Raw genomic sequence first — 12418 nt, 5'->3', positions numbered from 1 at the left:
CGCCTGCTTCTTGGGAGACAAACCTAGACAACATCTTAAAAAGCAGAGACATCACCTTGCCGACAAAGGTCCGTATAGTTAAAGCTATGGTTTCCCCAGTAGTGATGTATGGAAGTGAGAGCTGGACCATAAAGAAGGCTGATCGCCGAAGAATTGATGCTTTTGAATTATGGTGCTGGAGGAGACTCTTGAGAGTCCCATGGACTGCTAGAAGATCAAACCTATCCATTCCGAAGGAAATCAGCCCTGAGTGCTCACTGGAAGGACAGAACCTGAAGCTGAGGCTCCAATACTTTGGCCACATCATGAGAAGAGAAGACTCCCTGGAAAAGACCCTGATGTTGGGAAAGATTGAGGGCACTAGGAGAAGGGGACGACAGAGGACGAGATGGTTGGACAGTGTTCTCGAAGCTACGAACATGAGTTTGACCAAACTATGGGAGGCAGTGCAGGACAGGAGTGCCTGGCGTGCTATGGTCCATGGGGTCACGAAGAGTAGGACGCGACTGAACGACTAAACAACAACAACAAATATTAGAACCAAACCACTGAACCACAATCTTTCTCTTGTATTCTCTGTTTTGAAAACTTTGGGTCTCTGTAATATAGAGTCTATATTACATTATATTGTTGCCCTCCCCTCCAGATGGCTGTAGATCAAGGACGAGGAATGTGTAGCTCCCCAAATATTGTTAGATTACAGCTCCCATCCTCTCCGTCCATTGGGCCATGCTGGCTGGGACTGAGAGGAGCTGGAGTCCAACACCATCTGGAGGGCACCAGGTTGGGGGTGGTCAGTCTGCATTCACAGCAGGATACAGACCACTGAAAAGAGCAGTCCAAAATGTTAACTGGACATCCACGGTCCATCACAGATGCAATCAGTTTTATCGTGTGTAGCAGCTTTTGTTGAGTTGCACTAGTGGGAATTGTATGTTTGAATTCCCCACCTCAATATAAGAAATCTCCTCAAACATCGGGGGGCTCCCCCACCGAAACAACAAACCAAACCAAAACATGGAGGCGAAATAGAGCTTTCCCACTGGTTACAGTAGCAGCAACTTTCACAGCAGCTCAAAGTGCAGATGTTAGCAAAAGATAATGTCCGTGTCCATGCTGCAAAAACGTCACCTGCTAAGTTCTGCACATGGAGCTTCTCTTAAAGGCAGAAGAGCCTGACAGGATGTTGTTGCCTTTTTTCCTGGTCACTGGGCAATGCTTGGGAGAATTCCGCCATGATTCGCTGAATTAGTAAAGTGCAGCCAAAACAGTCCACTGTTGCAAAGTGAACTATACAAAGCTAAGGAAGACTCGAGTGTAAATATCATTGGCTACAAATCAGAAGTAGAACCTGAAGAGAAGTAAGTAAGTAAGCAAATGCACAGGTGCACTCTCTATTCTGCAAAACTCGCCGAAATCATACAGCGCAATCTGCAAAAGTACCTTTGAAAACAGAACAGGAAGCCAGATGGGAAATACGCTTGCTTTTTATCTAGCCATTGTACTTTGTGCCAAGGGGAAAAGGAGTAAAGAGAGTAGGAGTTAAAGACAAGAAATGGTCCAAGGACAGGCCAGTTCATGGAATGCAGGGTAGGTGGGAGAGGAAGAATAAGATATGAATTTATTACATCAAAGCTCACTTTAAATGCCAGTTTAAAATATGTTCCGCTATTGAGAGGTGCCTTTTCTGATACAGTGGTACCTCTGGTTACAGATGCTTCAGGTTACAGACTCCGCTAACCCAGAAATAGTACCTCGGGTTAAGAACTTTGCTTCAGGATGAGAACAGAAATTGTGCTCCGGCAGTGCGGCGGCAGCAGCAGGAGGCCCCATTAGCTAAAGTGGTGCTTCAGGTTAAGAACAGTTTCAGGTTAAGAACGGATCTCTGGAAGGAATTAAGTTCTTAAGCAGAGGTACCACTGTACTATTCTGTGCTAGGGTTGCCAAGAAGAGAAGAGAAGAGAAGAGAAGAGAAGAGAAGAGAAGAGAAGAGCTGTTTGACAGTGGAACCGACTCCCTTGGGGGGAGGGTGGACTCTCTTTCCTTGGAGGTTTTTAAGCAGAGGTTGGATCACCATCTGTCATGGATGCTTTAGCTGAGATTCCTGAATTGCAGGGGACTAGATGACCCTCGGGGGTCCCTTCCAACTCTACAATACTACGATTCTATGACAGGCTCCAATGCATAATGTTTGTGAATGCAGATGCAGCATTGAGGAAAAAGTTTCACGTGTTCACAACACAGACTAGACAGTAGGAAAGAGTACATAGCATGATGGGGTGTGTTAAAGCAGTAGGTCACCAAAGACATTTTCACAAACGCACACACATCATCATCATCATCATCATTATTAAATTTATTACCTGCCTTTCACTCTAAGGTCCCAGGCCAGGTTAGAACATAAAAACACAACATTGCAATATTAAAAACAGCTTACAACCTCTTATGATTACAGAAATAAGGTAGCTCCTAAAAATTCACACCCGAAAGCCCAAGCAAAGAGGCAATAAAAATGCCTCTCAGTGTCTCCCAAAGGTTTGCCAACGTTTAAACTGGCCATTGTAGCTGTGCCTTTAAATAGAAGCCTGATTAGCAGTTGATACGGTAAGACTCACAAGAATTTCTGCAGGCTTATTCCCGAAGATTCAGCTGCAGTTAAAAGCATCAGGATTTTTTCCTGGTCGGATAGCAAGTCTACCCATTTACACTGGCGTAGGAAGGGGGTGCGGGAGGTGCAGCCTGCTCCGGGTGTCATCCCGGGGAGGGGGTTGACATCGCCCCCCTGCCCCCCTGGGACGCACACCCCACCCCCGGGTGCTGGACCAGCTAGCTCTGCCTCTGCTCATTTACACTATTTGTTGCACATGTGAATGTTTGTACTCATCATCATCAACAACATCATCAATAACAACTCAGTTGAAAAACCTGAATGTACACTATTACAGTGAGGATTTTATATTTGCACTAGCTGCACCCTGCCACGCATTGTAGTGCCCCCCCAATTTGCCAGCATATCCCTGTGACTATTCTGATCCCCCTTCCTGTAGGACCCCCCAGTCCTCTGTTCATCCCTGTGACTTCCCCCACCCTGTATCCCCTGGTTCATCCCTGTGACTCCCAGTGGGGTCCAGTCTACCTCTGATGGGGGTCGTGGGGTTGTCAGTGTGGTGGTAGGGGAGGAGGCGGGTATCCTGGTCTCTGTTGTGTAGGCAGTGGCGTTGGCATCGGGGTCTGGGCTGTGGCCTGGCCTGGCCCCTGGGATCTCCGGGGTGTGTGTGGGGGTCTGGAGCAGGTTGGTCTCAGGGAGGGTGGAGGGTGTCATCGGGAGATCTGTCGGGCGGGGTGGTCTCGGGGTGGGTCTGTGGTGGTGGTGGCATAATCTCTGGGGGGCATGGGGGTTCTGGGACGGTCTAGTCTCAGGGCAGCGTGGTCCTTGTTGACAGTGGCGGGAGGATCTTTGGGGTGCGTGTGAGTCCAGTTTGGTGTGGTATCGAGGTGGACTGTTCTGTGGTGTTGGCGGGATCTCCGGGGTGGGCGAGGGCTGGGGATCGGGCTGGTCTCGGGGCAGTCTGTTCCGTGGCGTCGGGGTGATCTCCGGGGGGGGTCGGGGGTCGGGGAGGTGGATGGCCTCGGGTCGGCCTGGTCCTTTGTGGTGACGTGATCTCCGGTACGGGGAGGGCTCTACAGTGGGCTACTCCGTGGACGGTCCGAGATGGGGATCGGGCTGGTCTTGGGGTGGGCGTGGCCTATGGGGCGGGTTGTGTGCCGGGGTGGTGGGGATCGATTGGGAGTGGGTGGGATTGTGGAACTATTTTTGTCGTGTGTGAGTCAGATGTCCACTAGAGGGTACAATTTTTTAAATACAAAAATCCAGGTTTCTTACCTGTCCTATGTGAGTTCTATCCAAAGTAGGTGTATTGGAAACACTCCCGTAGGGGAATGTGAGGTTGTGGCCAAATTTGAGAACGATCGGGTAAGCGGTTGCGGAGAACATTGTGCTTTAACAAACATGGACCTTCTACATTTTTATATAAATAGATAGCAATTCTGGGAGATGTTATTTATTGATTAACTAATTTTTACTTGCCCCCCCACTTTCTACTGAAAAGGCCCTCAAGGCACCAATCAGTAATAAGAGCAATACAAAAATACAATCCAACTTTTCATAAAGACGATCATAAAATGGCAGCACATGCTGAACACAGCAATTGGCCAGTATTTTCCCTGCAGGGCAGGTGAGCAGTGATGGAGCCTGGGAAGCCATTTCATAGCAGTGATGCTTCAGTTCCAAAGACCCTCTCCTATGTCCTCAGGTGTCTCCTTTCATCCAGTGGGGAGACATACAGTAAGGCCTCCACTCTTGCTCCAAATGGCCAGGTTGGGACATCTTGGAAAAGGTGGCCGATAACAGTCTGGGGCTGAGACATGTTCATTGGGATCACCTTTCCCCACATAGCTGCCAAGTTTTCCCTTTTCTCGCGAGGAAGCCTATTCAGTATAATGGAAAATCCCTTTAAAAAAGGGATAACTTGGCAGCTATGTTTCCCCAATATGTGGCTTCAGGGCTTTAAAAACCAGAACAGTGGTGCCTCGCTAGACGAATTTAATTCGTTCCATGGGTCTTTTCTTATAACGAAAAATTCGTCTAGCGAATCCCATAGGAATGCATTGAATTTTTTAAAAAAAATTTCTGCCCATAGGAACGCATTAATTGAATTTCAATGCATTCCTATGGGAAACCGTGATTCGCTAGATGAATTTTTCGTAAAACGAATTCGTCTAGCGAGGCAACCTCCACTAGAAAAAACCTTTTGTTAAGCGGAAATTTCGTTAAGCAGGGCATTCGTTAAGCGAGGCACCACTGAATTTGTACTTTGACTTGGGCTTGGAGACAAATTGCTAGCTTATGAAGTAGCAATGGAATAATACAAATAATAGAAATAGAAATAATACAACGGAATAATAACAAATTGCTAGCTTATGAAGTAGCCTGGAATAATAATAATAATATGCCAAAAATGTGCATATATATATATATATATATATATATATATATATATATATATAGGCATCATGTCTGAAAATGAACTATTAGAAAGAGACAGGGATACTTCATAATATAAATGAGTTGGGAGGGGAATGAAGGTTAACTTCATAAGGTGAAACAGTGAGTCAATGGGCTGCTTTTGATGCTCTTAAGATGCACTGAGACTAGGAGCCAAGCTATGCATTGCATATCAGATATGTGTACCAATCTCATGACATTTTTGTTTTAATTAAAACTAGGTGCTGGAAGCTGTGATCCCAAGAGGAATGGCAGGGGTAAAGGATTCCTTACCCCTTCCCCTACCATTTATTTCCTGATCAAAACTGCCTCCATCCATCCAGCTGCTTTTCTGTTTGCACAGGAAAAGATACTGGTACCCATATCTTTGCAGTGGGGCATGAGCATAGAAACCAAGTCCTAAGGGCTGAGGTCCCTTTGCCCCCCCCCAATAAAATATTTGAGGGGGCCGCCTCCCCAAAAGTTAATGGACATTATCATTCAAAGTGTGTCCATGTACCGCATCATGTGATGTATTTTATTTAAACTGGCACTCCTGAGCATGAGAAAGCAGCTGTGAAGCAACTTAGGGTGGAAAAATAGCTAGGGAGTTAACAACCCCACCCCTTTGGATCACGGCATCCTTGTAGCTGTTTTTCAGAGACCATTACATGCCTTTGCTATATAAAGTCTGGCTTCTCCCTAAAGGAGAAACAGTTTAGTTATGCAGAATAATATAAAAATGAAATTAAATAGGAAAGATCAACCACTCTTACCTCCTGGATGGCAACTACCTTTTTTCAGGACAGCCCTTTGAGAAAGGTTTGAAGACTGCTGAGCCAATGAAGATTACCAACTTTTTGAAGCTGTCGTTCTAGTTGTCCCTTTGATGGCACTGATCTTCTAAGCAAGGATAGGGGATGTGGTGCCCTCCAGATCAATGTTGAACTCCAACTCCCATTAGCCTTAGCCAGCATGGCCAATGTTCAGTAATGATGGGAGTTGTAATCCAACAAAATAACGGGATGGTTTCAGGCTCCTCATCCCTAATCTACAGCCATAAACAGATTACAGTGTTGAGCTCCATACCTTGGAAAGCTTCGCCTGTTGATTCCTGGAAATCAAGTCTCAAAAGCAAGCTAGACTGCTTGTTTCCTGGCTAGTTGGTAGTCTGGAGGCCAATGCAGTACACATCATCACACTCCCCCCCCCCAAAAAAAAATTCTGCATGGACCTAAGGGGCTTCCAGTCGCTGATCCTTAATTTAGGTGCTGGGGTGGAGGGCGGGTGGAGAGAAAAGAAATGAACACCGACAGGTAGCAGAAACGCTGTGTGCACAATAAAAGCACACTCAATGGACATTCTTTCCCTCAAAGAATTCTGTGAAGTGTAGTTTACCCCCTCACGGAATTACAGTTCGCAGCAGTCCTTAACAAACTACGGTGCCCAAAATTCTTTGAGAGAAGAAGGTGCTTTGAATGCGCCTCCACAGTTCAGTATGCTCACAGCCAAGGAGCTGCCTCCATTTTTATCTGTTTTCATATTCAATGAGAGGTAGAAAAGAGAGAAAATGAAATCCCAAAGCGTCCCGTTCCCCCCCCCCCAGCCCTTTCTTCCTACCTGTTGACCTGCACTGAAGTCGAACAACTTCTGAGCGGTCTAGTTAGAGAGCTGAGAAGTCCCCTTGGATCTGCCTCTCCCCACCCACCAGCTGAAGGCAGAGATAAGGAGGAGATACGGGGAGAGAGAGGGGAGTCAGCCATGTTACAGGGCAGGACTGACTTTTATAGGGAAACTTCAGCAGGGCAGAGAAATACAGCAGCTGTGGCCTGCCTCCTGCACCTTTCAGCAGAGAATTAATACCCAGGAACCAGTAAGCGAAAAGTGGGATGACGGTGGAGGAAAACAGAAGCCAAGTTGAGTTCCTCTTGCCTCCTTTCCGCGATGCAGTTAGGTCGCTTTTGACTCTGGATATAAGTCATCTGGTGTGGTGCCTCCTTCTTCAGATGGTAATATATGTCAACTTCCAGGACTTCGATATGTGGCATGCCAGTCCTGCTGCGTTTGGGAGCCCTCCTGCTCATTCCGCTGAGGGAGTGTCCAATCTTGGCACCCAGTGAAATGTGGCCATGTTGAAGGGGTGGGGGATGTTCTATGTCCAAGAGAAATTGGGCCAATACAGTGAGGAACTGTGCAGGATGAGCAAATGCTCTCTTGAGCATTGTGGACTTTTGAAACCTCTTGTGGGCACCATAGGAGGCCCTGGTGGGCACAGTGGTGCCCATGGGCACCACATTGGTGGTCCCTAACCTAAGCAAATCCATAGCTGAGGTGAGATTTGAATGGAGGACTTTATGGTTCATACATTCCACTGCTAATAAATCTAAATCTCCCACCATCAATCTGAGTAGCTTACATCTTTTCCTCATTTAAGAAATTATTGAAAATTCATGTTTAGTTTTCACTCTTGCTTTTTTCTTCATGATCCTTCTTCTTTTTTCTTGATGGCCATTTGTCCTATTACTGTATTCCTGTAGCTGCCTAATTCCTTTTTCCTTTTGTGTTTTAGGTAAAGGTAAAGGGACCTCTGACCATTAGGTCCAGACCAGTCGTGCCCGACTCTGGGGTTGCGGCGCTCATCTTGCGTTATTGGCCGAGGGAGCCGGCGTACGGCTTCCGGGTCATGTGGCCAGCATGACAAAGCCGCTTCTGGCAAACCAGAGCAGCACACAGAAATGCCGTTTACCTTCCCGCTGTAGCGGTACCTAATTATTTATCTACTTGCACTTTGACATGCTTTCAAACTGCTAGGTTGGCAGGAGCTGGGACCGAGCAACGGGAGTTCACCCCATCGCGGGGATTTGAACTGCCAACCTTCTGATCGGCAAGCCCTAGGCCAGGCATCCCCAAACTGCAGCCCTCCAGATGTTTTGGCCTACAACTCCCATGATCCCTAGCTAACAGGACTAGTGGTCAGGGATGATGGGAATTGTAGTCCAAAACATCTGGAGGGCCGAAGTTTGGGGATGCCTGCCCTAGGCTCTGTGGTTTAACCCACAGTGCCACCCGTGTCTCGTTTGTGTTTTATTTTATTGTAAACCTGAGGGCAAAGCCATGTCTGCTTTAATATTTGTATGATGCCTGATAGGTAAAGGTAAATGGACCCCTGACCATTAGGTCCAGTCGTGACCGACTCTGGGGTTGCGCGCTCATCTCGCATTATTGGCCAAGGGAGCCGGCGTATAGTTTCCAGGTCATGTGGCCAGCATGACAAAGCCACTTCTGGTGAACCAGAGCAGCACATGGAAACGGCGTTTACCTTCCCACTGTAGCTGTTCTTATTTATCTACTTGCATTTTGATGTGCTTTCGAACTGCTAGGTTGGCAGGAGCAGGGACCGAGCAACGGGAGCTCACCCTGCCACAGGGATTCGAACCGCTGACCTTTTGATCAGCAAGCCCTAGGCTCAGTGGTTTAACCCACAGAGCCACCTGGGTGCCTCATATGATGCCTGATAAGCACAGTATAAATAACAGATGACAATTTGATGCATCTCTCTCCTCCAGAACCCACTTTTCTCCACTCTTTGGCAGGTGCTTCAGGAAGCGACCTTTCTTTCCCTTATATTTTGGAAGCCATGAAGTTAGAACTATAAATGAAGAGGGGCCGCCCACAGACACTTTGGTGGCACGCCCTGTGAAATGTGTTTGCTGTGATAGGTGATGACAGCAACGGGCACCATCTTGAGGACAAATGGGAGACACAATGCCTTGAAGCAGGGCTTCCTCACCCGAGTCTGCTTTTCCCATTAGTGTTAGCAATGAGATGTGTACACACTTCTGTGTTCTTCCACTTAACGTATTCCACAGTACATACATATATCCTGCTTCTACCCTGTTGCTTCTTATGACAAGTTATGTGCATGTTAGTGGCTTAAAACAGTGATGTTGTTTTCCTCACTCCCTTTAAAGCTGCATTTGCACGTTGCTGGGAATGAGGGTGCATTCTTCTAATGCACTTTACCTGTTTGATTTCCCTCTGCCTGCAACTCCCCCCCCCCCCGAACTTCTGTTCTGCACACATCACTTGGGAAGACAGGCGAACTAATATCACTGTCCTGGAAGAAGCAAAGATCACCAGTGTTGAAGCAATGATTCTACAACATCAACTTCATTGGACTGGTCATGTTGTGCGGATGCCTGATGATCGTCTTCCAAAGCAACCACTCTAGTTATCTCCCGATTGGACTACTGCAATGTGCTCTATGTGGGGCTACCCTTGAAGGTGACTCGGAAACTACAACTAATCCAGAATGCGGCAGCTAGACTGGTGACTGGGAGCGGCCACCAAGACCACATAACACCAGTCTTGAAAGATCTACATTGGCTCCCAGTACTTTTCCGAGCACAATTCAAAGTGTTGGTGCTGACCTTTAAAGCCCTAAATGGCCTCGGTCCAGTATACCTGAAGGAGCGTCTCCACCTCCATCATTCTGCCTGGACACTGAGGTCCAGCACCGAGGGCCTTCTGGCGGTTCCCTCGTTGCGAGAAGCCAAGTTGCAGGGAACTAGGCAGAGGGCCTTCTAGGTGGTGGCGCCTGCCCTGTGGAACGCCCTTCCAACAGATGACAAAGAGGAAAACAACTACCAGACTTTTAGAAGACATCTGAAGGCAGCCCTGTTCAGGGAGGCTTTTAATGTTTAATGGATTACTGTGTTTTGTTTTTCTGTTGGAAGCCGCCCAGAGTGGCTGGGGAAACCCAGCCAGATGGGCGGGGTATAAATAATAAATTATTATTATTATTATTATTATTATTATTATTATTATTCCGAACTTAAAAATGGAAAGCGTAATGCTGGTGGTCAACCAAAGAGGTTTAAAGACTGACTCAAGGCAAATTTTTTAAAAAATGTAACATAAACACCAACAATTGGGAAACACTTGCCTGCAAGCGCTCCAATTGGAGAGCAGCCTTTACCAAAGGTGTCATGGCCTTTGAAGAAACCCAAACTCAGGATGCAAGGGAGAAACGTGCTAAGAGGAAGGCACGCTTGGCAAATCCACACCGTGAGCAACTCCCACCTGGAAACCACTGTGGAAGGATGTGTTGGTCCCGAATTGGCCTCCACAGTCACTTACGGACTCAAAACCGTGTTTATGGAAGACAAACTTACTCAGCTAAGAGTGATCGCCAAAGAAGAAGAAGATACACTCCACCGAAGAATCTGGGAAACAGTAGTTTTCTCCGCACAGAGCTACAATTCTGAGCACCCATAACAAACCACAGTTCCCAGGGTTCTTGGGTGGGGGAAAGATATGCTTTAAAGCAGTGTTTCCCAACCAGTGTGCCTCCAGATGTTTTGGGACTACAACTCCCATCATCTCTAGCTAGCAAGACCAGTGGTCAGGAATGATGGGAGTTGTAGTCCCAAAACATCTGGAGGCACACTGGTTGGGAAACACTGCTTTAAAGGTATTGTGAAAGGTATGCAGCCTTAGAAAATGCCTACAATTATATTATTGCACATTAAAAGATGTCTATTATATTAAAAGATGAGGCAGTCTCTCTGCCTGCAGGCTCACAATCTAATTACAAGCAAGTTCTATCTGTGATTATTAATCTGTTATCATGGCTAATTTGTCACTTTGTACAGTCAAAAAGGGTGATGAGCTTGCACGTGTGAACCAGACCCTGGTGGGCTTGCCATACTAATATGCTTGCAGTTCCGCTTTCCGACACATGGTGGAAGTAGGTTATCAGAGAAGCTCCCCCTCTCAGGCAGGGCCTCCCCAAACTATTATACAGTAGACATATTTTTAAATTATTATCTGTGATGATTTAATCTATGGCACTGACTCATTTGCTCATGGAAGTTGCTGCAGTTATCCAATCAGCAATAGTCCATGCCTGAAAGGCCCCCCCCCCTGCTCCCCACCCCTGCTCAGAACTAGGCAATCCCACTGGGGTAATTTCCTCTTCCAAACGGTGTCAGTTGGATTGGTGGATCTTCCCACAATGCTTGTGCTGGTCCCCAAGTGCTTGGCGGCAGAGCCGTAGCTACAGGAGGGCTAGCTAGGCTTTTGCCCCCGGCGAAGCCTCCAGAGGGCTGCCATTGAGGGTGTGTGTGTGTGTGTGTGTGTGTGTGTGTGCAAATGTGAGTTGCAGGGTGCCAAAATAAAGTCTAGTTCCGGCCCCTGCTTGGGGGTTCCCAAGGGATGGAGGCATACATTGTATGATATGGAGCAGTTCACTGGGATAGGCATACATTTCCTGAGACAGTGGCCTCACTCTGTGTAATAGTAGAGCCCAGCCTGATGCCACTGTCCTGCTGTGCTTCTTCTAGCCCAGGCAGGGGTCAGCAAACTTTTTCAGCAGGGGGCCGGTCCACTGTCCCTCAGACCTTGTGGGGGGCCGGACTATATTTTGTAAAAAATATATGAACGAATTCCTATGCCCCACAAATAACCCAGAGGTGCATTTTAAATAAAAGGACACATTCTACTCATGTAAAAACATGCTGATTCTCGGACCGTTGGCGGGCCAGATTTAGAAGGCGATTAGGCCGCATCCGGCCCCCGGGCCTTAGTTTGGGGGGACCCTGCTCTAGCCGCTCCAGGCTTCCCTCCCCAGCCCGTCTTCCTTGGCACCGGATTTTTCTTCTTCTAAATTTGCTTGTATTCATAGATGCAGTTATTGTTGTTCTATTTATTTACTGCAAACAAAAGCCAGCCGTGCCCTTTTCCAGAATGCACCATTCCCCCCCCCCCATATTTTTCCATTGCGCCCTTCCTCATCCCAGCAGCCAACATTCTAAGGCTGCTGGGCATGCTCAGTCCCCATTGGGCTGTTTTGGGATGGCTCCCACTCCACAGTTGTTGGTTTTTTTTGGGGGGGGGGGGGTACTTCTGCAGACTTCTGGGTTGATCCAAGCCATGGGTAGGCAAACTAAGGCCTGGGGGCCAGATCCGGCCCAATCACCTTCAAAATCCGGCCCGCGGACGGTCTGGGAATCAGTGTGTTTTTACACAAGTAGAATGTGTCCTTTTATTTAAAATGCCTTTCTGGGTTACCAGTACTGTATTTGTGGGGCCTGTCTGGTGTTTTTACACAAGTAGAATGTGTGCTTTTATTTAAAATGCATCTCTGGGTTACCAGTATTTGTGGGGCCTGCCTGGTGTTTTTACATGAGTAGAATGTGTCCTTTTATTTAAAATGCATCTCTGGGTTATTTGTGGGGCATAGGAATTGGTTCATTCCCCCCCCCCAAAAAAAATAGTCCGGCCCCCCACAAGGTCTGAGGGACAGTGGACCGGCCCACGGCTGAAAAAGGTTGCTGACCCCTCCAAGCCTAGGGATGCCTCCCTCTAATAAGT

At 47.4% G+C, this 12418-nt stretch overlaps 1 protein-coding gene across 4 annotated transcripts in view; it reads right to left on the bottom strand.

Moving 5' to 3' along the window:
• ALAS2 (5'-aminolevulinate synthase 2) overlaps positions 1-6747 on the bottom strand; it is a 29977-nt gene extending 23230 nt beyond the window's left edge. For 2 of the 4 annotated variants that reach the window (XM_060268744.1, XM_060268747.1), the window contains exon 1: positions 5821-6645. The gene's annotated coding sequence lies outside the window, so the exon portion shown is untranslated. The other 2 variants (XM_060268746.1, XM_060268745.1) reach the window with 2 other exon arrangements.
• Positions 6748-12418: the final 5671 nt, after the last annotated feature.

The sequence above is a fragment of the Zootoca vivipara genome, chromosome 16 (genome assembly GCF_963506605.1).
Source record: "Zootoca vivipara chromosome 16, rZooViv1.1, whole genome shotgun sequence".
NCBI classification, from domain to species: domain Eukaryota; kingdom Metazoa; phylum Chordata; class Lepidosauria; order Squamata; family Lacertidae; genus Zootoca; species Zootoca vivipara.
This window is presented reverse-complemented; position numbering and strand designations above follow the sequence as displayed.